Below are 23,742 nucleotides of genomic sequence, written 5' to 3'. Positions count from 1 at the left end.
GATCAAATCTGTGAAGGCTGTGTATTTGGAAAACACAAACGTAATTCTTTTCCAAGTGGAATGGCAAAAAGGGCATCTCAACCTTTAGAGCTGGTGTACTCAGATTTATGTGGTCCAATGCGAGAAAATTCACTTGGAGGTAAAAAATACTTTCACACATTTATTGAAGATTGCACTAGGAAAATATGGATATATTTTCTAAAACAGAAATCTGAAGCTTTTGGAGTGTTCAAGAATTTCAAAGCTTTTGTTGAAAAACAAAATGGACTTGATCTAAATGCCTAACATTCGGACCAAGGAGGTGAGTACATGAGTGGAGAATTTGAAGCTTTTTTGAAAGAGAATGGCATTAAACATCATCTGGCAGTAAGTTTCAGCCCCTAACAAAATGGGGTGGCAGAAAGAAAAAATAGAATTATTATGGAACTTGTGCGCAACATGCTCAAGATAAAAAGGCTACCTCATCCTATCTGGGCTGAAGCTGCATCATCAGCATGCTATGTCTTAAATCGAGCTTCTACTAAAGCTATACAAGGAAAAACCCCAGAAGAGGCATGGAATTGTCACAAACCAGGTGTATCTCATTTTAGAATATTTGGAAGCCTATGTTATTCTCATATACCGAAGGAGAAGCGTGGAAAGCTTGATGATAAATCTAAAAGGTGCATTTTTGTTGGCTACAACGAGAATCCAAAGGCATATAGGTTGTTCAATCCAGTTTCAAAAAAATTAATAATCAGTCGTGACATAATATTTGGTGAAGAAGCAGCTTGGTTTTTGGAAGAATGGAAAAGAAAACGGCAACATCATATATGACAACAATCTACTAGAAGAAGAAACTGGGACTGTTCTGGAAGAACTTCCACTGCATGCATCACCAACATCTTTACCAAGTTCTGAGTCTGCATCTTCTTCAAGTCCTGAGTCAACACCTTGCAAAACCAGAAGTTTAGTTGAAATTTATGGCCAAATAAGAAGAATATTTGAAGAAGAATATGAAGACTTTGCTTTATTAATGGAAAATGATCCTGTCACCTTTGAAGAGGCTACTAAAGAAGAAAAATGGAGGGAGGCCATGAAGCAAGAAATGGATGCAATTCAAAGAAATAAGACATGAGAATTAAGTAATTTGCCTCCTGGAAAGAAAACAATTGGAGTCAAATGGTTGTTTAAAACTAAACGTGATGCAGATGGAAAAATTCAAAAGCATAAAGCTCGCTTTGTAGTAAAAGGTTACAAACAAAACTAAACGTGATTATCAAGAAGTATTTGCTCCAGTTGCCCGTCTTGAAACTATACGGTTAGTACTTGCTGTTGCTGCTCAAAATAATTGGATTGTTCACCAAATGGACGTTAAGTCAGCATTTTCAAATGGTTTTTAAAAGAGGAAGTGTACATAGACCAGCCACCAGGATTCATCAAAAAGGGAGAAGAACATAAAGTTTGTCACTTAAAGAAATCCCTTTTATGGATTAAAACAAGCTGCGAGAGCTTGGTACAGCCGTATCAATGGTTATTTCTTAAAGAATAGTTTCCAGAAGTGTCCTTTTGAACACACTATTTATGTTAAAGAAGAGGCAAATAATAGTGTTCCTATTATCAGCTTATATGTTGATGATTTGATAATTGTTGAAAGCAATGCTGAAGATATAAATGTCTTTAAAGAAAACATGGAAAAAGAATTTGAGATGACTGATTTGGGACTGCTACATTTGTTTTTTGGCATGGAGATTAAAGAAAGAAATGGTGGATTTTTTATCTCTCAGCAGAAATATGCTAAAGAATTGCTGAAAAAGTTCAAAATTAAAAATGCAAATTCGGTTAGTACACCAGTTGCAGTTGGTTTGAAGTTAAGTAAAGATAATAATTTTGAGCTTATTGATCCTACATTATTTGGAAGCCTTATGGGAAACCTAATGTATCTTACTGCTACAAGAACTGACATAGCTTATGGGGTCAGCTTAATTAGCAGGTTTATGGAATGTCCCAGGATGGAACTTATTATCAAAAAGTAAGCAATCCTAAACTTGTTGGATTTTGCGATAGTGATTGGGCAGGAAACCATGATGATAGTAAGAGCACATCAGGAAATCTATTTTTTGTTGAATCTGGTGTGATATCATGGATGTCAAAGAAATAGGTTATTGTGGCGCTCTCAATAGCGGAAGCAGAGTATATATCATTGGCTATAGCTAGTTGTCAAGCCCTCTGGATAAAATGGGTGTTACTAGAACTGAAGCAAAATTTCAAGGATTGTCCATAAATTTATTGTGACAACAGCTCTGTTATTGCACTTAGTAAAGATCATGTTTATCATGGAAAAAGCAAACACTTTCGAATTAAATACCATTTCATCCGTGATTTGATCAAGAATGGAGAGTTTGAAGTTAAGTACTGTAGAAGTGAAGAACAAATCTCAGACATATTTACAAAGCCATTAAAGTTAGAAGTGTTCACTGGACTGAAGACAAAGCTAGGTTTAGCAAGATTCTAGCTTAAGGGAGGCTGTTGGAATATAACTAGAACCTTCCAGAAAAACTATTTAATTCCTTACATGAATGTGAAGTCACAGATACATGATTCTGGTGCATGAACCTTAGTTTACATATTCCTCGATAATTAAGTGGTCTTTGTATTAGTTTAGTGAATCTATATCTATGTTATCCTATAAATTTTAATATCCAATTACTCAATCATATTAAGAAATTCTAGAGAACAAGTTTCTTCTGTTTGCATTTTATTATTCCCATCAATTCCATAGGTGAGATAAATATCCCGGGATTAGCGTTATACCAAGAACTTCAAAATTTAATATCTCACTCAATTTATACTATAAACTATACTACACCTACCTCCAGGGGAAGAAACAATTTTCCAAACTATTATTCAGACACGCTTTATGATCTTACAAATTATAATTGTGTTAAACCCTATCAGTCCAACCTAGCCATTCTATGGTATAGAAGATGATATAAACTCTTGCATTTAAATCCAAGACCAATAGACTAGATTCTGGACCACATTTATTTCAGATCATATGATGCCATTTCAGCACAAAGATCTTGTTAGAAAAGATTCCAAGTTAAAAGGGGAATGCTATAAATTTAATCTCCAAGAATGGACTACTTATATTTTTTAATACTGATAGTCTCCGCAAAAGACGCAAAAATATAATACTTCAATAGTTGTCCATTTAATAACTAAATTTTGTTAATAGTGATAAGCGACATATTATCGAAGTCGGTGATTGTTGCCTTTATACAACGTGCAGAAGTTATTAAGAAATCAATGCGCAGAATTGAAAATACATTCCAACTGGTAATGAATATTTCTGGAAAATTTTGTTTAATTGAATGTTATATAATCCTTTAAAAAAGAATGATAGCAAGGGCTAAAAGATACTAAGGAACGTTAATCTAATACATTTACTTTCAATGTAGTGAACTAGCCATAAAGCTACCATAGAAGTTCACTAATTAAAACTAATTTTAATCCATCTTCGATCCTCGCTTGTTAGAACTTAAACTTGCTTGCAAGTTAAAATACATAAGCTCGTAACCCTATTCAAACCAATTTAATACTTAAAAGCTTAGACATACACATTTTTTTACATTGGACACATTCACATTAGAATTCAGTGTTATTAAAGGGAAAATAATCATTCTAAAGTCTTTTAAAATAACTAATTTTTGCATCTAAAATTAAAATTTTGACATAACGAAGAATAAAGTACTCTTCCCTATTCAAATTCTTGTACAGAAACAAGCTCACTTCCTCATTTCAATTTCTTAGCTTCTTACATAACTATGAATACATTATTTTTCTCTATACTCATACTCAAGAATAGGTGCACTTACTTCAAATAATTAAAAAGAATCTTTAATAACACACTTGAGAAATTAAGTGCATTACACATATTACAACAAAATATAGTTCTAAACAAAATTATTGTGAAATGAGGTATGGAAAATTAACACCTCAAAAACTTAACAATGTCCTTCTACACAGCTTTAATTCATAACATATAGGTTTTACACAAATTGCAAATTAGTTACACAATTACCATTTGAAGAATCTCTTATATAATAATAACAACTTATAAAATGATGCAATAAAGCCCCTAAGTCAAGAACATAAGAGAGAGGGGGGTGAGTGAGAGAGGGGGAAAGAGAGAAAGAGAGAGGAGGAAGAGAGAGATTAAATGAAGTTTAAAGAAGGACCTAAGCCTCGACTACAATTCAGTTGACCCTAATTAGAAAAGAAAATCCTTAATTACATAGTACAGAATAGTAGTGGTGGACAGACAAAGAAAAAGATACAAGAGAGTTTAGTGAGAGAGAGAGATATATAGGCTAGAGAGATTAGCGAGAGAGGGAAGGATATGAGATAGAAAGTTGGACAGGAGAGAGAAAGTGGGTGAGTGAGAGTGTATTGAGATATGAGAAAAAGCAAAGGGAGTGAGGGTGTGTGTACACAAAATTTTTACTATGTCCAAAAATTTTTGGCAACTGTTACCCAAATTTTATCCCGCTTAAGCACAATTATTGCTCGAGCTCATAAGTCCAATAATTCATGTATAAGTATATTTTATTATTTTTGTAAATAAATTTAAATAATTATTTGAAAAAGTTAATTACTTATATGTATGTTAATACTTTTATAATTCATTTTTCATATTTTTAAAACTTATATGTTAATGCTCGTATCAAAATAAGTAAACTCATTTTTCCTCCTAGAATATTCGTTTAATATTCAAGAAAGTTACAACTTTTTCATGTACTCTTCCATCGACCACACCAGCATACCACCCAAAGTATCACATCTAGTCTCTTGCATTTTGGAAAACATTAAAATTTAAGCATTCGAGTGAGATATTATTCGCTAAGATTATAAGAAACTACTTACCGGTTTTTGACAACACGTATAAAATGATATGTATAGCATGTTACACAAAGCGTTATGTAAGTGCACCACTTAGATAGCTGTTACTCAAAAGTTCTACGCAAGTAGTGTTTTTTAAGCTCAGTTTTGTAGTAGTTCCCGTTTAATCGGGAACTACTACAAAACTGATTATTTTGATACTTTTGATGTTGAATTTAGGACAAAGCTTGCATGGAGAGGAGCAATGGAGGATTATTTTTACTAATATATTTGTTGAAGGTACTCTCTGAAGAATTCACTCCTTGAGGCGGTCCAATTTCGTATAAAGATTTGGTTTTTTAATCGGGCTTTTCGAAAAGTCCGGTCTTTTATTCGGGCTTTTTTTGGATACAGGCTTTTTAAATCCGGACTTTTTGGGTTTGGAACTGGACCGGATTTTCAAAAAAAAATGCACATTTAAGACCCGCAGGTCTGGTCCAAATGGACGGGTTTTTTCGGATCGGGATTTTCGAGTTTTTTTTCGAATCAGATTTTGGGTTTAGGATTTTTTTTGAACATCTCTGACTTTCTGACTTGGAATACACGAACTTACTTTACGGGACAATACGTGATAACTAACCGCCTTCAAAATGTATGGTAGGAACTCAAACTATGTTCGCACAAACTACATCACGCACAACAAAAGATAAGACCCAATTTCAAATAACATCAGCTTTCATATATAAAGCAATTCTAACTAAAAAATGAGCACCTAAATAAGTACTCGGACGCTTTAAAGGTCGAGAATCGGAATTAGTCAGTGAAGATATTTTTCAGTGATTAATCGGAGTATTAATTGAAAATAATTTTATTTAATAGAAATATTATATAATTTTACTTATATACCATCAAGTTGTTATAAAATTTACAAAAAAATATAACATGCCACTTGTTATACCCAAAATTTGGCATTGGATTGACTCGGGTCAAACGCGGGCAAATTACAGTCAAACTCAGTATTGCGTTGTGAAAGTGAGGACGCGTCCAAGTATTCAGGACGCGCCTACTTGGGAAGGGATATGTTACGAGGCGAGAAGAGTGCATGGTCAAGGAAGGACGCGCCCAGGCTTTATGGACGCGTCAATATTTATGAAAGTGCTTGGCAGATGAAATCTTATGGTGATGGATGCTTTAGGACGCGCCTACTTTAGTATGGATGCGTCATTGAAGGTGAAATGTTGTGCATGATGGTTTAGAGGAGACGGTGCAAGTCTAATAAGGTTAAGGACGCGCCCTATATTCTAAGACGTGTCCAGTGATTTTGAATGTTATAAGGAACGATTGATGAGGAAACGGGTTTGGATTTATGAAGGTGAGGACGCGCCCAAAGGGTCAGGACGCGTCCTGTGTTTGAACTATATACTTTTGATGTTGAATTTAGGACAAAGCTTGCATGGAGAGGAGCAATGGAGGATTATTTTTACTAATGTATTTGTTGAAGGTACTCTCTGAAGAATTCACTCCTTGAGACGGTCAAGGAGGGGGATGTCCGTGAAAAGCTTGAAGGCCTCCAGGGGTATGCCTGATGATTGAAGGCCTCCTCCTGTATTCAACGGGTGTCGTCGTTGGGGATGTGGGGTTTTGTTATGGATAAAAAACCAAGGTTATTACTTGCTGTATTTAATACTAAGATTCGGGAGCTCAAGGCCTTTAATGGCTGCTCTCGTGTTTCGTGACTCAATCTGCCTTTATGAGATGCCTACGTATCTCTGTGAATTAGAGAATCAAGCCAAAAAACGTAGTTCTAATTAATGGGGGTGAGACCCCTTATATAGATGTTGGGAGTCCTTGAATTGGACTTGGTATAGGAGACTTGGTGGGCAAGTCTCATAATTAGAATGGACTTTGGAGTCCTAGGTAGTAGGAAACTGATTCCTTATCCTTTTAGGTCCCCTTGAGGCTAATCTCCAAGGATTTATATCCTTATCGGGACTCTGTTCAACATCTGATTTGTCCCTTATTAATTAATTACGAATTTAATTAATAATCAGGGCTTTTGGGCCTTTTTTATTCCATCAGGCCGGATCTGGTCCATCAGGCTTAACCTTTCTGGTCTGAGTATCATATATCTTTTTATTGGGCCTAGCAGCCCACAGTTTGTACAATTAATGCAATATTTAATTATACAAACATAATTTATTTATCCCTATCATTTGCCCCCCAACTTTTGGGAAACATTGATTAGGTTTCGCAGAAGTTAAGTCTATTTGTTCCCTTACAGGGTTTCATTTTTTCGTAAAGTGTGGAGCGACCTACACATTTACAATGAATTTTTCCTTTTATTCAGGAATTATCTTAATTTCCAGGAATTTTTCCCTTATTTCCGGGATTTTTCCCTTATTTTCTGGATTTTCCCCTAATTTTCTGGGATTTTTCCCTAATTTTCTGGGATTTTTCCCTAATTTTCTGGGATTTTCCCTAATTTTTTGGGATTTTTCCCTAATTTTCTGGGATTTTCCCTAATTTTCTGGGATTTTTTCCTTATTTTCTGGAATTTTCCCTATTTTCTGGATTCTTCAAATTTCCAGCCCTTTTTTCGACCAGGATCCTAGTCGAAAATACCTTCTGCATATACCTGTAAGAACGGATAAGTTATTAAGAAATCAATGCGCAGAAGTGAAAATACATTCCAACTCGTAATGAATATTTCTGGAAAATTTTGTTTAATTGAATGTTATATAATCCTTTAAAAAAGAATGATAGCAAGGGCTAAAAGATACTAAGGAACGTTAATCTAATACATTTACTTTCAATGTAGTAAACTAGCCATAAAGCTACCATAGAAGTTCACTAATTAAAACTAATTTTAATCCATCTTCGATCCTCGCTTGTTAGAACTTAAACTTGCTTGCAAGTTAAAATACATAAGCTCGTAACCCTATTCAAACCAATTTAATACTTAAAAGCTTAGACATACACATTTTTTTACATTGGACACATTCACATTAGAATTCAGTGTTATTAAAGGGAAAATAATCATTCTAAAGTCTTTTAAAATAACTAATTTTTGCATCTAAAATTAAAATTTTGACATAACGAAGAATAAAGTACTCTTCACTATTCAAATTCTTGTACAGAAACAAGCTCACTTCCTCATTTCAATTTCTTAGCTTCTTACATAACTATGAATACATTATTTTTCTCTATACTCACACTCAAGAATAGGTGCACTTACTTCAAATAATTAAAAAGAATCTTTAATAACAAACTTGAGAAATTAAGTGCATTACACATATTACAACAAAATATAGTTCTAAACAAAATTATTGTGAAATGAGGTATGGAAAATTAACACCTCAAAAACTTAACAAAGTCCTTCTACACAGCTTTAATTCATAACATATAGGTTTTACACAAATTGCAAATTAGTTACACAATTACCATTTGAAGAATCTCTTATATAATAATAACAACTTATAAAATGATGCAATAAAGCCCCTAAGTCAAGAACACAAGAGAGAGGGGGGGTGAGTGAGAGAGGGGGAAAGAGAGAAAGAGAGAGGAGGAAGAGAGAGATTAAATGAAGTTTAAAGAAGGACCTAAGCCTCGACTACAATTCAGTTGACCCTAATTAGAAAAGAAAATCCTTAATTGCATAGTACAAAATAGTAGTGGTGGACAGACAAAGAAAAAGATACAAGAGAGTTTAGTGAGAGAGAGATATATAGGCTAGAGAGATTAGCGAGAGAGGGAAGGATATGAGATAGAAAGTTGGACAGGAGAGAGAAAGTGGGTGAGTGAGAGTGTATTGAGATATGAGAAAAAGCAAAGGGAGTGAGGGTGTGTGTACACAAAATTTTTACTATGTCCAAAAATTTTTGGCAACTGTTATCCAAATTTTATCCCGCTTAAGCACAATTATTGCTCGAGCTCATAAGTCCAATAATTCATGTATAAGTATATTTTATTATTTTTGTAAATAAATTTAAATAATTATTTGAAAAAGTTAATTACTTATATGTATGTTAATACTTTTATAATTCATTTTTCATATTTTTAAAACTTATATGTTAATGCTCGTATCAAAATAAGTAAACTCATTTTTCCTCCAAGAATATTCGTTTAATATTCAAGAAAGTTACAACTTTTTCATGTACTCTTCCATCGACCACACCAGCATACCACCCAAAGTATCACATCTAGTCTCTTGCATTTTGGAAAACATTAAAATTTAAGCATTCGAGTCAGATATTATTCGCTAAGATTATAAGAAACTACTTACCGGTTTTTGACAACACGTATAAAATGATATGTATAGCATGTTACACAAAGCGTTATGTAAGTGCACCACTTAGATAGCTGTTACTCAAAAGTGCTACGCAAGTAGTGTTTTTTAAGCTCAGTTTTGTAGTAGTTCCCGTTTATGGTTTAGGGGCTTTCACCAATTATTTGGGTGGTTTATTTTATATCATGTTTTTGTGTATTGTCATGTTATTTTAAAAATGATTTATTTAGTGTACCGGAGAATCTGCGAATCCGGCTTCAAAACTAGAATGGTGGTGGATATCATAAAAGCACACATTGCACAATGAAATATTGTTCAACCTATAGGGGCATCTATACCCCGACCTTAGATGGTGAAACTGATGGTTCTAAATGATGTCCCTAAATATTTTTTATGTGCCAAGATCGATTGTGATACTACTAATTTGAGGGAAATCAATATCATTGGACTCCTTCGGAAACCTTTATAATGATTTTGAATGTGAAGAATATTTATATTGAGTTTTTTAAGTGATCTGAAAATATTTCGGCTATTTTTTTAGTTTGTTTATTTATTTTTTAACCAGGTCGTATTCTCAGTTCGGTTTTGTCGTGACTGAGTTTGAGTTATTTTAATAAAAGTCTATAAACTACTTATAAAAAAACTAAAGTTATTAACTAATAGTCAAGATTATTTAAATCAGAAATTTAATTTTGATCTATTTTATATTATATTTGAATGGGTAATAATAGTTATGATATTAACGTTCCAATGAAAACCAAATACATATTAGTAAGTAGTAACACTATGGTAAGTCTATCACCTAATTTTCGCATGGATGGGAGAGATGTCAAATATATAATCGCATACAAATATGTTAATATTCAAAAATAAGTATACGTAAATATCGGAATTCTGATCAAAATATACTATGCAGATATGTATAATATCTTGATCTGACACCGATTTTCAATCAAACTTTTATTTTTATACTAAAAAATAAAATAAATTATAAAAAATTAAAAAATTTAAATTAAATATGAAAAATTAAGTTAAGAGTTAAAGTAAATTAAGCCTATTTGAATATTTTTTCAAAAATTTATTTTTAGTTATCTTTTCAAAATATTTTTGTTATCTTTTCAAAATATTTTTGTTATCTCTAAATTATTAAGCTCTGACGTTATATTATATATCTATATCTATCTATATATATATATATTAAATGTAATTTTTAAATTTTGTTTAAAATATTATTTTGATGAATACATACACACAGCCACACAATATAAAATTAATGAAATAAAATATTAGTTTATAGAGTAAAGTTCTATGAAGTCCATCTTTTAATTGGAGTCCTCGAAGTCCATCTATGTTCTGCAAATAAAATATCTTCTAAAATGTGTTATCTTGCAGAACATGTTTCACAAATATCATTACTTCAATAAAATCATGCAAATCTCATATTTTTACAAGTACAATATGTATGTTCTGCAACATGTTCATGTTCTGCAAACTAAGCATGTTTTGTAGAATACTATATTTTGCAACGTTCTACTTGTAAAATCTATGCAATCTGCAAGGTTTTCAATAAAATTGAGATATTTGTAGAATATCATTTGAAAAATAATACATTTTGCAACAGTTTAAGCTATATTTTACTTGCAGAACATATATGGAGTCCAAGGACTCCAATGAAATAGCGGACTCCATAGAACCTAACCCTTAGTTTATATGTATTTATATATAAAATAATATATAAATTTAAAATCTATTTAATTTGGAATCTATTTATTGTTATATACGAGTTTTCGTGTCCGTAATTGTGAGATATATATAATATCCCCTTTGTTTCGCATCATGCAAATATTTAAGAAATTTATCAAATTTTTCCCATTTTTTTAACAAAGACACAACCAACTCATTACTTGAAATTTGAGATGAAATATATGAAATTATAATTGTTCATAACTTCACAATTATGATGTCATCTTTAAAACAATTATTCCTACATTACTTGAAAAACTTTTATTTTATTAATAATGTGAAAAAAAATCATAAAAAATATGTATGATGCTACATAAATTGAATCATAAGATATATGTACTATAATGTAATTATATATAATCTCATTCATGAAGTCACTATCACAACAATTCTCATACATGAAAAATATTTATTTCACAAATATATTATACTTTGTGAACATACTTCTTGTAAGGTCGATCATAGAGAGTGGAGAAGAAAAAAGAGGAGTTGGTAATAATCCAAATAGTATCTTTACAACAATTAACTCCTACATTTTTTGTAAAGTTATTTATTGCATACTAGTTACAAATTAAACTTATGATAATTCTTATACATGGAGAACAAATATTACAATTATTAGAGTAATGTATTACACTTGATTCATATTTTGTTGAAAGTCTGGACGGGAGGATATGCACCATTATATTGTAAAAAAAAATATATGTATGATAAAAGTAAAATGAAATATGTAAGATATCATTATGTCAATAGATTTGAATATATTTGAATAAAAATAAAAGATAATAAATGTTTTTTACTAAAAAAAGTAAGTAATTTCTATTGTCAATGGAATGTAAGTGATACTAAATACTTTTTTTTTCTTAAAAAAAGATACTAATTGTTGTTAGGCTTAATGAGAAGCACAATGCTAATTACGTGATCAATCATAATCTCATTCATGATATGATCATTACCCTGCAAAAACAAATATTGCACAATGTGTTAAGAAAAAGAAAATATTTTTCTTATTAAGATCTAAACTAGAGAATATTCATTATTTTAAGGTGAAAAAGAAAATATGTACAATCCAAAAATAATATTTATTTTTTAGGATATCATTATCTCTACATATTACTAAATTTAAGATCCCAAAAATTAAGAAAATTAATGCTTTTTAAGAAAAATTGAAGAAATATCTATTGCTAGGTGGAATCTAATCCATACTAATTTATTTTTTAAACAAAAATACAGCTTTTGAATATATAGAATATCTTGTAAAAGATATGTTCCTTTAAAATGAACCCTCGGATGACACCAAGTTAATCTGCTATATAAACTCCTTGTCACACATCGGAAAACACACATAACTCCAATGTCAATGGAGGGGCCAATGCCATGGCAAACCACTTCGTTTGTGCGGAGGGAGGGATTGTCGAGATGCATGAGCCACCAACCACCATCTCCCACCTTGTCTAAACCCAGTTTTTATGTTTCAACTAAAATTAAAAACTAAGGGTAACTATGTGATAATTATTGCTACATTTGGGTGCTTCCTCGAGTAGCGGTAGCAGAAGTACCATTTGGACACTTTAGTAGAACAACCTCCAATATCGAATTTAATATTGACATATTATCCGCATCATTTTGTTCATTTTGGCCTCAAAATCAGTCTCAATCACCTATAAGAGATTAAATAAATTTACCAATAATTTAAGGAATATAGTAAATTACCATTTAAGGACTAGAATACCGGTTTACGTAGTATCATCACAACTAGAAAAATTATCATCAACAATATTTTTGTTGTAAATACCAACACCATTCTTAGGGAAGGAAAAACCAACTTATGTATTTTCATACCGGCCCGTCTTCATCTTGCATATACTCAGGAATGCCATCAGATCAATCACACTCACTGCCTGCCTTGGCTCACCATAACTTCCAAATCTACAAATTAAACTCACATTAAATCCCAAATACAATAATCTATAGCTCACTCATTTACAAATTAAACCATTTGAAGGTAAAATGATGATATATTTTGAGCTAAGTAAGAGAATTTACCTTCAATTAATTGTGTAGTCGCAGCCCCAATTTGAGAGTTTTAGTCTAAAATTCCTAAGCCTCAATTTTGAGAGTATAGAAGACCACGTTTGAAAATATACCTACACAAGAAAACTATATGAAATATATGTAAAATGTAAACATAGATATAATTGTAAATTATATTACGAAATTTAAAGTTAAAAGAACAAATTATAGAAAATACAACAATATAATTAAATATTCAACGCCAAATTTTTTAAGCAATAATTCACTTGCTACATGGCATGCCCCGTAACTATTACGGTTAATAATTGATGATGTGGTTGCCACATGTAACATGCCATGTGAACATAACGGGGTTCACATTACAAATTCACATACTAAGTGGCATATCATGTTAGTAGTTGGGATCCATATCGTTGACGTCACCTGACATGTGACTTGCCAAGTCAGTATTTCGGGTCAATATTGGTCACGTCACCTGCCATGTGGCATGCTTCATCAGCATTTAGGAACCACATTGGTGACGTCACCTTCCATGTGGCATGCCACATGGTAGTTAGGACCCACATTGGTGGTGTCAATTGCCACGCGACATATCACGTCAGCAGTCATGACTCGATTCGTCGTCAGCAGTTGGGACCCATATTGGTGACATCAACTTCAATGTGGCATGCCATGCGAGCAAACGAGGCCCACACTGATGACGACAACTTTTGGGTGGCATGCCACATAAGCAAATGAGGGTCAATATGTGCGACGTCATATGCCACGTGACAACAAATAATTTTGTTAGATATCTAATGCAACACCACGGAAGCTAATATGGTAATAGTGCTATACCATGATTAATAAGCAACACCAACTTAAATTTAATGCAATGTCAAGTGTTGTTCTGTTGCCGATAAGCAAACCATTACAACATATTTGTTGCAACACTCAAAAACAACATTTCAGTTTAGCACTTTTAGGGTTGTGATTGCAAAAATTTATTAAAGTCCAATATCATGAAGTCTAGAAGAGATATATCGTGAAGTCCACCAAAGCCATATAGTGAAGTTCAGTTTATTTAGCGTATCGTGAAATCCAAATTTTGTCTATATCGTGAAGTCTAAATTTGTTCCAGATCGTGAAGTTTAACTCTATGATATACCGTGAAGTCGAGAAAGATGCTATATCGTAAAGTTTGGAGTTATTCAAAATCGAGAAGTCCAAATTGAACTGTATCGTGAAGTCAAGCAAAATAGAGTTCATAATATCCTTACTTAGCTATTTCATAACAAGATAAATGAAGGTACAAATTTTCAAATATGAAAAAATAGAATCGCACAACTTATCGTACATGGAGGCGGTCTCTGGACATGTGTCAAGGCTACAACTAAACTTGGGGAGAAAGAAAAAGAAATACAGAAAAAATTTAAGAAGCGTAAAAAAGAAAAATATGGTCGTCAAAAAGTTGCAACGTATCGCTTTGCACGATAGGACTACTTACTATAAATGGATGTTCACACTTTCTAGTACGTTGTTTTATATATGGAGTGTACATCCCATCTTTAGCTGAGTGTAACAGATATGTTATTTCAATTATCATATCTTTCTCTCTCTCCGTAAGCCAAACTCAAGAAACTATTCTTGAGAAGAAACCAAGAAAAATCAATTTTTTTTCTTGAATTTTATAAAAAAAATTAGTTCAATATGTTTATGTTCTTGCATAGTTATATCTCGTGCAATTAATTTCATAATTAGTTGTCAAGTTTCAAAAACTCTCTAAAACTTTTACAGTATTGTAAAAGAAAAAGTTAAAATGTGATTTACATTATCACTAGTAAAAAACTTTGAGAAATAGTTTGTCAAAATTAACACTAGAAGTGATTTGCAACAAGTCAAATTGATGATGTTATCTTGATTTGGCACATATCTCATATCAAATAATATGAGCCAATATATGTGAGATGTTATTCTCACATATAGTGAGAATATAGAATAAAAACTCTCGAAAGGTAAGAGTCACAGATAATACATTTAACAAGTAAGTCAAGCTGGAGATGTTATATTTGACTTAAATTTGTCAAACAAAATAAAAGGGGTAAATTAATATTTCTATATCATAATATTTATTGTACGGAAATAATGAGTGTGAGTTACAAATATGACATTGAATTGCATTTAGTTGAGTGATTACTTGAGTGAAGGGGTGTAAGAAAATCTATATAGCGATTAAATTACACTTTAAACATAAAAAATAGTAGTACTAGATACTACTGCCTCGTGTTAAAGGTGTAACATCTTCATTTTCACTTGCAACAATTACACACAACTTTTAGATACCAATTCTGATGTCGAGGTTGGCTTCTTCAACTTTTTTAAGGTAAGTGCCAAAATTTTGCTGCACCTTTTTTATCATTTCGACTTTTTTTACTTTGTGCCAAATTTACCATGCGCAGCCACATTTGCCCCAACTTGATGTTAGTAGTTATCACCAATTCGGGCCTTTTTATAAATTTATAAAAAATAACATACATGTTAGATATTTTTCACCGCTTAATTCTTTTAACATTGAACTTTGCGTCTTCACTGCATTTGAAAACTGTAGAAAGATGCAAGGTCATGAATATGAATTTTAATTTGGGATAAATTCTAAACTGCACGTAGAATATAGTAATAATTAACATATTAATAAAAAATGTAAAGAATATATATAAGAAAAAAATACATGTCATACACATGGTATAAGAGCGGCTTTTTATAATAAAGAGATGAATCTAATAACATAGTTATCGAGTTCACAATCAGTGTATAAACATAAATCCTGCAGTGAATAAAGTAGAACTAATAAATAGTTTCATATTATTATAAACAGTAGTGACTACTGAAGTCCCATTTCTCAAGCTAACAAACTGATCACATGATTTTACAATCTTACTGTGGAATATATAGTTAAGAAGACATGCCAGAATAAAGAACAGTAATGCATATGAGTATTAATAGTGTCATTATCGTTGACTAACCTAAGCTCGCATGATAGAGTTAGAACTATCGCGTACAAGAGGAGAATAAGAGCGAGTACCCACAAAGAATGGACAGCTCATGGGTTAGAAGTAACAATTCTTGACATTGCGTTAGGTGGTGGGAACTGTAGATATAACATAGTAACAAGCTCTAATAGCTATTAATTTTAATTTGTACAACATTTTTTTAGTATATTCAGAAAAGCAAAGAAAGAAAGTAGCATATAAATGTTTATTTTATAAAACTACAAAATGTACAGAAACTTAAAACAAGCAAAAAGAAAGGCTTAATGAGCTTTTGGCCAATATGGGCCGTTGTACCTACCAGCCCCAAAAGTATGAACACATACCCTTTGGCCCCTAAATTATTATGTATCGTTCCCTTTAGCCCGTATCAGAAGTAAAACGATATCTAGGCATATATCGGAGGGTAAACATGTCTTTTACTAAATTTGCTTCCCTCCAAAACACATAATAATCTCCCGCCAAACCCAATAGCCCCTATTGTTATATAATAGACTGATAAATGTATGTATCATTATATATTATGTGAAAAAGGTCATGAACATGAAACCCGATTATTGGTGTGGTTCCACAGCAGTCCTAAAACCTCACAGACAGATGCGAATCTGGGGAGGCGTTTCTGGGGTTGTTTTCGATTTATGGTAAGCAAGTTTGTACATGTCATGAAGTTAGCTTTGCTTAAAGGTTATTTAAGTTCTTCCCCTAAATTTGTGGAGGATGATAGGAGGAATTCTTGTGACTTCCATCTATGGTACAATCCCCCTATGTGCCCAAGGTCCAGAACCATAATTCCTGGATTGTTGAAAAAAGTAGAGAAGTTAGGGGATGATTTGGCAAAATTAGATGTTTTGCTTAAATGAAGGTGAAGAAGAGAAGCCCCATTTCGGTGTATATGCTCATCATTATATGTTCATCATTGCAGTGATCTTGCTGTTTATGTTGCTGAACAATGAAGTGGAATCGAAGACTAAGGGATATGAACTACCTAAATAAATCTATTATAGTAGTAATAAAGCTCTTGATGTATGACTATGCAGTTCAAATTTACCAACATTGTACTAAAATATTATAATGAAAATGTATCACAATTGCAAAAGAAAGTGATTTTATTACTAAGTTCATCATCCAATATTACATCCCATTACATAGTTCTAAGCAAAAGATAGTTAACATCACTACCATGAAAACATAAATTATTTTACCAACATTACATCCTATTTCAAACTGCATAAATGCATAACTAAATAAAAGTTGAAGACTTGCATCTCATGGGTCCTTTTTCCCATTTATTGAAGTTCCTGCATCTTTGTCTTTCTTCTCATTCTTGATCTTCTGTAGTGCTTCTACAAGAGCACCTGGTGTGATTACAGATCTGCCATGAGACAAGAAAGGTGCAGATTTCAGTTGTGTTTTTCCAATAATGGTTTTGTATTGCTTGACTGGTGGAATATATTTTCCCAACTTTATTGGCCCTGCATATGAGTTAAGAGGTGGTTGATCTTCATCATCAAGGAAAACTGGGGTATCTATTGTGTTTTTGAACCTCCCAAATATAGTTTTTAAGTACAACCTGTTACTCCTTCTTGGTTCTTCAACATAGGTTATTGTTTTTGAACTTCCACCATCTCCTTTTCCAGCATATCAGATGTTCCTTTTTAGGTTGTTGTTTCCCCCAAAAGTCAATCTTTCAACAGTTGGAATTTTTTTGTCCAATTTTTTCTTCTTTTCATGTTCACACTCCACCATAGGTTTTTCCCTTTATCCAGTACTCTGTTATGAACTAATTGTTTACCTTTCTCCTTCATTTTGTCAACAGCTGGCAGTGATTCACGCTCAACCATCTTTCTCTCTTTCAGTTTCTTGATTTTCCTGGATCCAAGTTGTATAGGTGCATCAAATGGTGCTTCCACCACACCTGACTCTTGCATTTGGCTTGGTTGTGTAAGTGGTGGCCCTTCTTTAGGATAGTCCAATATCATTTCATCACCAGGCCAATTAGTCCCATTAATTTCATTGTAGGTCTCTTCAACTTGTTGCTCATCATCCCCCTCATTTATTATTGCTTCATTGTAGGTCTCCTCAATCTCTGGCTCATCATTACCCTCATTTATTGTTGCTTCATTCTTCTCCTTGAGTGAGGGACATGTCCTGCTGTTAAGTCCTGCTGTTATGTCCTGCCAAATGACACTGTCCACACCTATACATGACATTAACCACAACTTACAAATGAAAGTCCAATGAAAGTCCAATGAGTGAGGGACATGTGCTTCATTGTAACATCTCATCAATGACATTAAGTAACCCATTCTGTCTGTCACTAATGAAAGTCCAACCCTCCCCAGCACCTACATCTAAATCATTACCCACCAAAGCCACAAACCACCTCCAAGAATCCAATTTTTCTGCTTCAACCACAGCATAGGCTAAAGGGTACATACAATTATTACCATCTAGACATATAGTACATAATAACTGACCTTTATAAGCAGTTTTTAAGTGGCATCCATCAAATCCAAGAACTTTTCTGCATCCAAGCTTAAACCATGCTTCAGACCACCTAAGCATATGTACATCCTCTTGAAGGTGCCTTCATGTTCTGGAAGAGGTAGATCTAACATTTTTAATAATTAAAAAGAAATTGACTTGATAAATGTACACTAACCACTAATCTATATTTGAACTGGGTCTATTTCAATCTCAACTGTGGAATTGGGATTCCTCTTCAATAACTCTGTTTTATAATCCCATAGCTTCTGGAACTGCTCTTCCTGGGATCCATTTATCATCTTCATGCACTTTCTTTTTGCTTTTCTGAGAATATGATGTTTGAAATCTATCTCCAAATCCTTTAACACAGTCTTGTGAAAGGCTTTGATTTGCATGTGAGGATTAATTCTGAACTCTGGGAGGTATTTTCTACATAAAAACCCAAAATTGATGAGGGGTAACCCAAATTGCTCTCTAGCACAGGTATGGTCTGCAATTGCAATAAAGAAATGGTCGGAATATATTACATTATACACAATCCAAAAGGTACAAAGAAAAAGGAAAAAATATACTTGGTCCCACGGTTTTTATTTTCATGCTTTTGTCAAAATTTAATGAAGCAAATAAGGTCCAAGGACATGATGGTTGACACACAGCCCTGACCCTAGTTCTGTCACTTTTCCTGAATCTTATGACCCTCCCCTCAGTAGCACTATGATTCTGTATTGCCTCCCTGTACTGTCTATGATCAGTGAATATCATTCCAACTCTCCATTTTGGGTTTTCTTTCTCTTTTAACACTGGAAATACTTTTTTCCTCTTCTCAGTCAGATTGGAATCTTTATTTTCATGGTGTGCCAAACTCTCCAGATCATCACTGTCATATCCACCCTCCATGTCCACATCCCTCTCAACCTGTCTCTCTTCACTTAGACCAAGTCATTGCCTAAGTCTACCAATCCATTCCACGTCCTCATCAACATTCTTCGAAAAAAGAAGGTCATCATCTGTCATTTAGTAGTCACTATCAACAAAGTCATAATCATCAATTTCATCACTCGAATCTCCAACATCATTGTTGTCATCTCCTTCACTCCTTTGAACAATTTGATCTTCAAATGGCACTAATTCTTCCTCATTCAAATGGTGGACATACACATCTATTTTATTATCATTCTCTAAAGCATAAGACTTCATTTTAGATACATCTATTTCATTTCTTACTAACATTAACCCCACTTCCAACTCTCTCTTAGGCAGTCTGAAATACAGAGAACCAAAGCCCCCATAACCCAACGCCTTAGTCCACGCTCTAAGATTTTCTAAACTAATTTCATCAAGGTCTCGGATATGATACGCAATGACTTTACCTCCTACATATTCAGTTCTTGGAACCCATTTTAACTTCCCACCATTAAACAAAGATATAAACTTACAACATCATCACATTCAACATAAAATAAATGGATGTAAACACAACTAAAACACAAATATATATATATATATCCGAATACATTATTTAGTCTTTCAGTATAACACACAAACAAATTAAAGGAAAAAAAAGACTGGGTCAAGGTAATAACTAGATAAACATTCACAAGAACACACATATCAAGAGTTTTAGGCATTATATTGAACCAATCGATCAAAATATAGATTATATTGAACCAATCGATCAAAATAGGAGGATAAGAGAAATACGAACAGAGGTGTCATTGCTATATGCAATTGAATGATCCGCACAATCAAAGCTCGAAAATCATTAATCGCCACTCTAATCCCCACTAATATTGAGTTTAAGAAATTTAATTTGAGAAGAACTGAAGTGTTGGCAACTCTAGGGTTCAAAGAGTATACAAGACATCAATCGTCAGGGAGCGAATTTAGTAAAAGACATGTTTACCCTCCGATATGGGCCTAGATGTCGTTTTACTGCCGATACGGGCTAAAGGGAATGATATATAATAATTTAGGGGCCAAAGGGTATGAGTTCATACTTTTGGGGCTGGTAGGTACAACGACCTATACTTTAAGGGCTAAAAGGTCATTAAGCCAAAAAGAAAAGATGTAGAAACTTGAAAGCTCTTACAGATTACTGTAGTCGATGCTAACTGTAAGCCAAAAGTTCTTTCATATTTTACTTTTAGGAGCTACAACATTGCAACAGCTGTGAGCATCAATTGACATTCAATAGAGGTACAGAATCAAAAAAATGAGGTGTTTAATTCTGCATTCCTGTTTATACCTGTAATAAAAATGTGCAAGAAAATATCATGCTACAGTTACAAATTACAATAGAATTATTCCTGTTAGAATATAAGCTATAACCTTCCAGAAAAACTATTTAATTCCTTACATGAATGTGAAGTCACAGATACATGATGCTGGTGCATGAACCTTAGTTTACATATTCGTGGATAATTAAGTGTTCTATGTACTAGTTCAGTGAATCTATATCTATGTAATCCTATAAATTGTAATATCCAATTACTCAATCATATTAAGAAATTCTACAGAAAAAGTTTCTTCTTTTTGCATTTTATTATTCCCATCAAATTGGTATCAGAGCCTGTTCGAGAACCTGTTCCGTAGCCTGTTCAATAACCTGTTCAGAGCCGATTTCTTAACCTGTTCATCAAACATCCTCTTCTAATATGGCCACCGACAACAACACACTACAACCTCAACTTCCAAGATTAAATGGAAAGAATTATGGTCAATGGAGTATTATGATGAAAGCTTTATTTGGTTCTCAAGATTTATGGGATATTGTTGAAACTGGTTATAAAGGGCCTCCTGATCAAACTACTCTCAATCAGCAACAATTGGCAGCTGTAAAGGAAAATGGGAAAAAGGACAAGAAAGCACTTTTTTTATATATTAGGCAGTAGATGAAGCTATTTTTGAAAGGATCTCTATAACAGCAACATCAAAAGAAGCATTGAGCACTCCTAATACAACATACAAAGGTGAAGACAAGGTGAAGATAATAAGATTGCAGGATTTAAGTGGTGTGTTTGAGCTATTAAGAATGAAGGAGACAGAGTCCGTAGAAGACTAGTTTAACAGAGTTATTTCTATCTCAAATCAAGTCAGGGTCAATGGAGAAGAATTGAAGGATCATCGGATAATAGAAAAAATTCTTCGGAGTATGTCAAAGAAATACCAGCATATAGTTGTTGCAATCGAGGAATCAAAAAATTTAAGTGAGCTTCCAATTGAATATCTATTGGGCTCCTTGCAATCTCATGAATTAAGGATTAAACAATTTGAATCATCACCCTCTGAGCAAGCATTCCAGATGCAAGAATTCCATCGTGGAGGCTTTCGTGGAAGAGGATGCGGAAGAAATTTTTGTGGAAAAGGAAGAAGCCCACCAGATTCTTACGCAAGAGGAAGGTCTCAAGCACATAATTATCAATATCAATTAAATCATGAAGCAAGTCCAGGAAATCAATATGAAAGAGGAAGATTCCATGGACAAGTTAGAGGCAGAGGAAGAGGTAATTATCAATATCAAATCCAATGCAATTTTTGTCATAAATTTGGTCATTTAAAGAAAGATTGCTACTCAAGATTGAAATATGTAAGAAATGAGACCATTTTTTACATGAAAGTTCTGAATCAAAGAATGAAGAATCAGTCCTTCTTATGTTTAATGAGCAAGAGGTCTCCACCAAGAATATTTGGTACATTGACAGTGGTTGCAGCCACCACATGACAGGACATAAAAGCATTTTCATTAAACTGGATGAATCTGTCCAGCGAGAGGTAAAAACTGGCGATGATAAACGGCACCTGGTACAAGGATGTGGTGATGTTCCAATACAAACTAAGCGAGGCCAGAATTTTTTTCGTGATGTCTACTATGTTCCAGAGCTGAAGCACAATCATTTAAGCGTGGGACAATTATTAAATAAGGGACATAATGTGATTTTCAATTGTGAGCAGTGTGAAATAAGATATAAGAATAATTCTCTTATTGCGAGAATCAAAATGACACCAAATAAGATGTTCCCTTTAAAGTTAAATGAGACATAACTCAATTGTTTCTCTAGTATTGTGGAGGACAAATCATGGTTGTGGCATCTAAGATACAATCATCTAAGCTTCAGCACACGCTCAAAAATATGTCAGGAGCATATGGTGAGAGGCATTCCATACATCAATAAACAAGATCGAATATGTGAAGGCTGTGTATTTGGAAAACCCAAACGTGATTCTTTTCCAAGTGGAATGGCAAAAAGGGCATCTCAACCTTTAGAGCTGGTGCACTCAGATTTATGTGGTCCAATGTGAGAAAATTCACTTGGAGGTAAAAAATACTTTCTCACATTTATTGGTGATTTCACTAGGAAAATATGGATATATTTTCTAAAATAGTAATCTGAAGCTTTTGAACTGTTCAGGAATTTCAAAGCTCTTGTTGAAAAACAAAATGGACTTGATCTAAAGGCCTAACGTTCTGACCAAGGTGGTGAGTACATGAGTGGAGAATTTGAAGCCTTTTTGAAAGAGAATGGCATTAAACATCAGCTAACAGTAAGTTTCAGCCCCTAATAAAATGGGGTGGCAGAAAGAAAAAAATAGAATTATTATGGAACTTGTGCGCAGCATGCTCAAGACAAAAAGGCTACCTCATCCTATCTGGGCTGAAGCTGCATCATCAGCATGCTATGCCTTAAATCGAGCTTCTACTAAAGCTGTACAAGGAAAAACCCCAGAAGAGGCATGGAGTGGTCACAAACCTGGTGTATCTCATTTTAGAATTTTTGGAAGCCTATGTTATTCTTATATACCGAAGGAGAAGCATGGAAAGCTTGATGATAAATCTGAAAGGTGCATTTTTGTTGGCTACAATGAGAATCCAAAGGCATATAGGTTGTTCAATCCAGTGTCAAAGAAATTAATAATCAGTCGTAACATAATATATGGTAAACAAGCAGCTTGGGATTGGAAGAATGAAAAAGAAAGTGACAACATCATATATGACAACAATCTACTAGAAGAAGAAACTGGGACTGTTCTAGAAGAAGTTCCACTGCATGCATCACCAACATCTTCTTCTAGTTCTGAGTTTGCATCTTCTTTAAGTCCTGAGTGAACACCTCGCAAAACCAGAAGTTTAGTTGAAATTTATGGCCAAATAAGAAGAATACTTAAAGAAGAATATGCAGACTTTCCTTTATTCATGGAAAATAATCTTGTCACCTTTGAAGAGGCTACTAAAGAAGAAAAATGGAGGGAGGCCATGAAGTAAGAATTGGATGCAATTCAAAGAAATAAGACATGAGAATTAATTGATTT

The sequence above is a fragment of the Apium graveolens genome, chromosome 11 (genome assembly GCF_009905375.1).
Source record: "Apium graveolens cultivar Ventura chromosome 11, ASM990537v1, whole genome shotgun sequence".
NCBI classification, from domain to species: domain Eukaryota; kingdom Viridiplantae; phylum Streptophyta; class Magnoliopsida; order Apiales; family Apiaceae; genus Apium; species Apium graveolens.
This window is presented reverse-complemented; position numbering follows the sequence as displayed.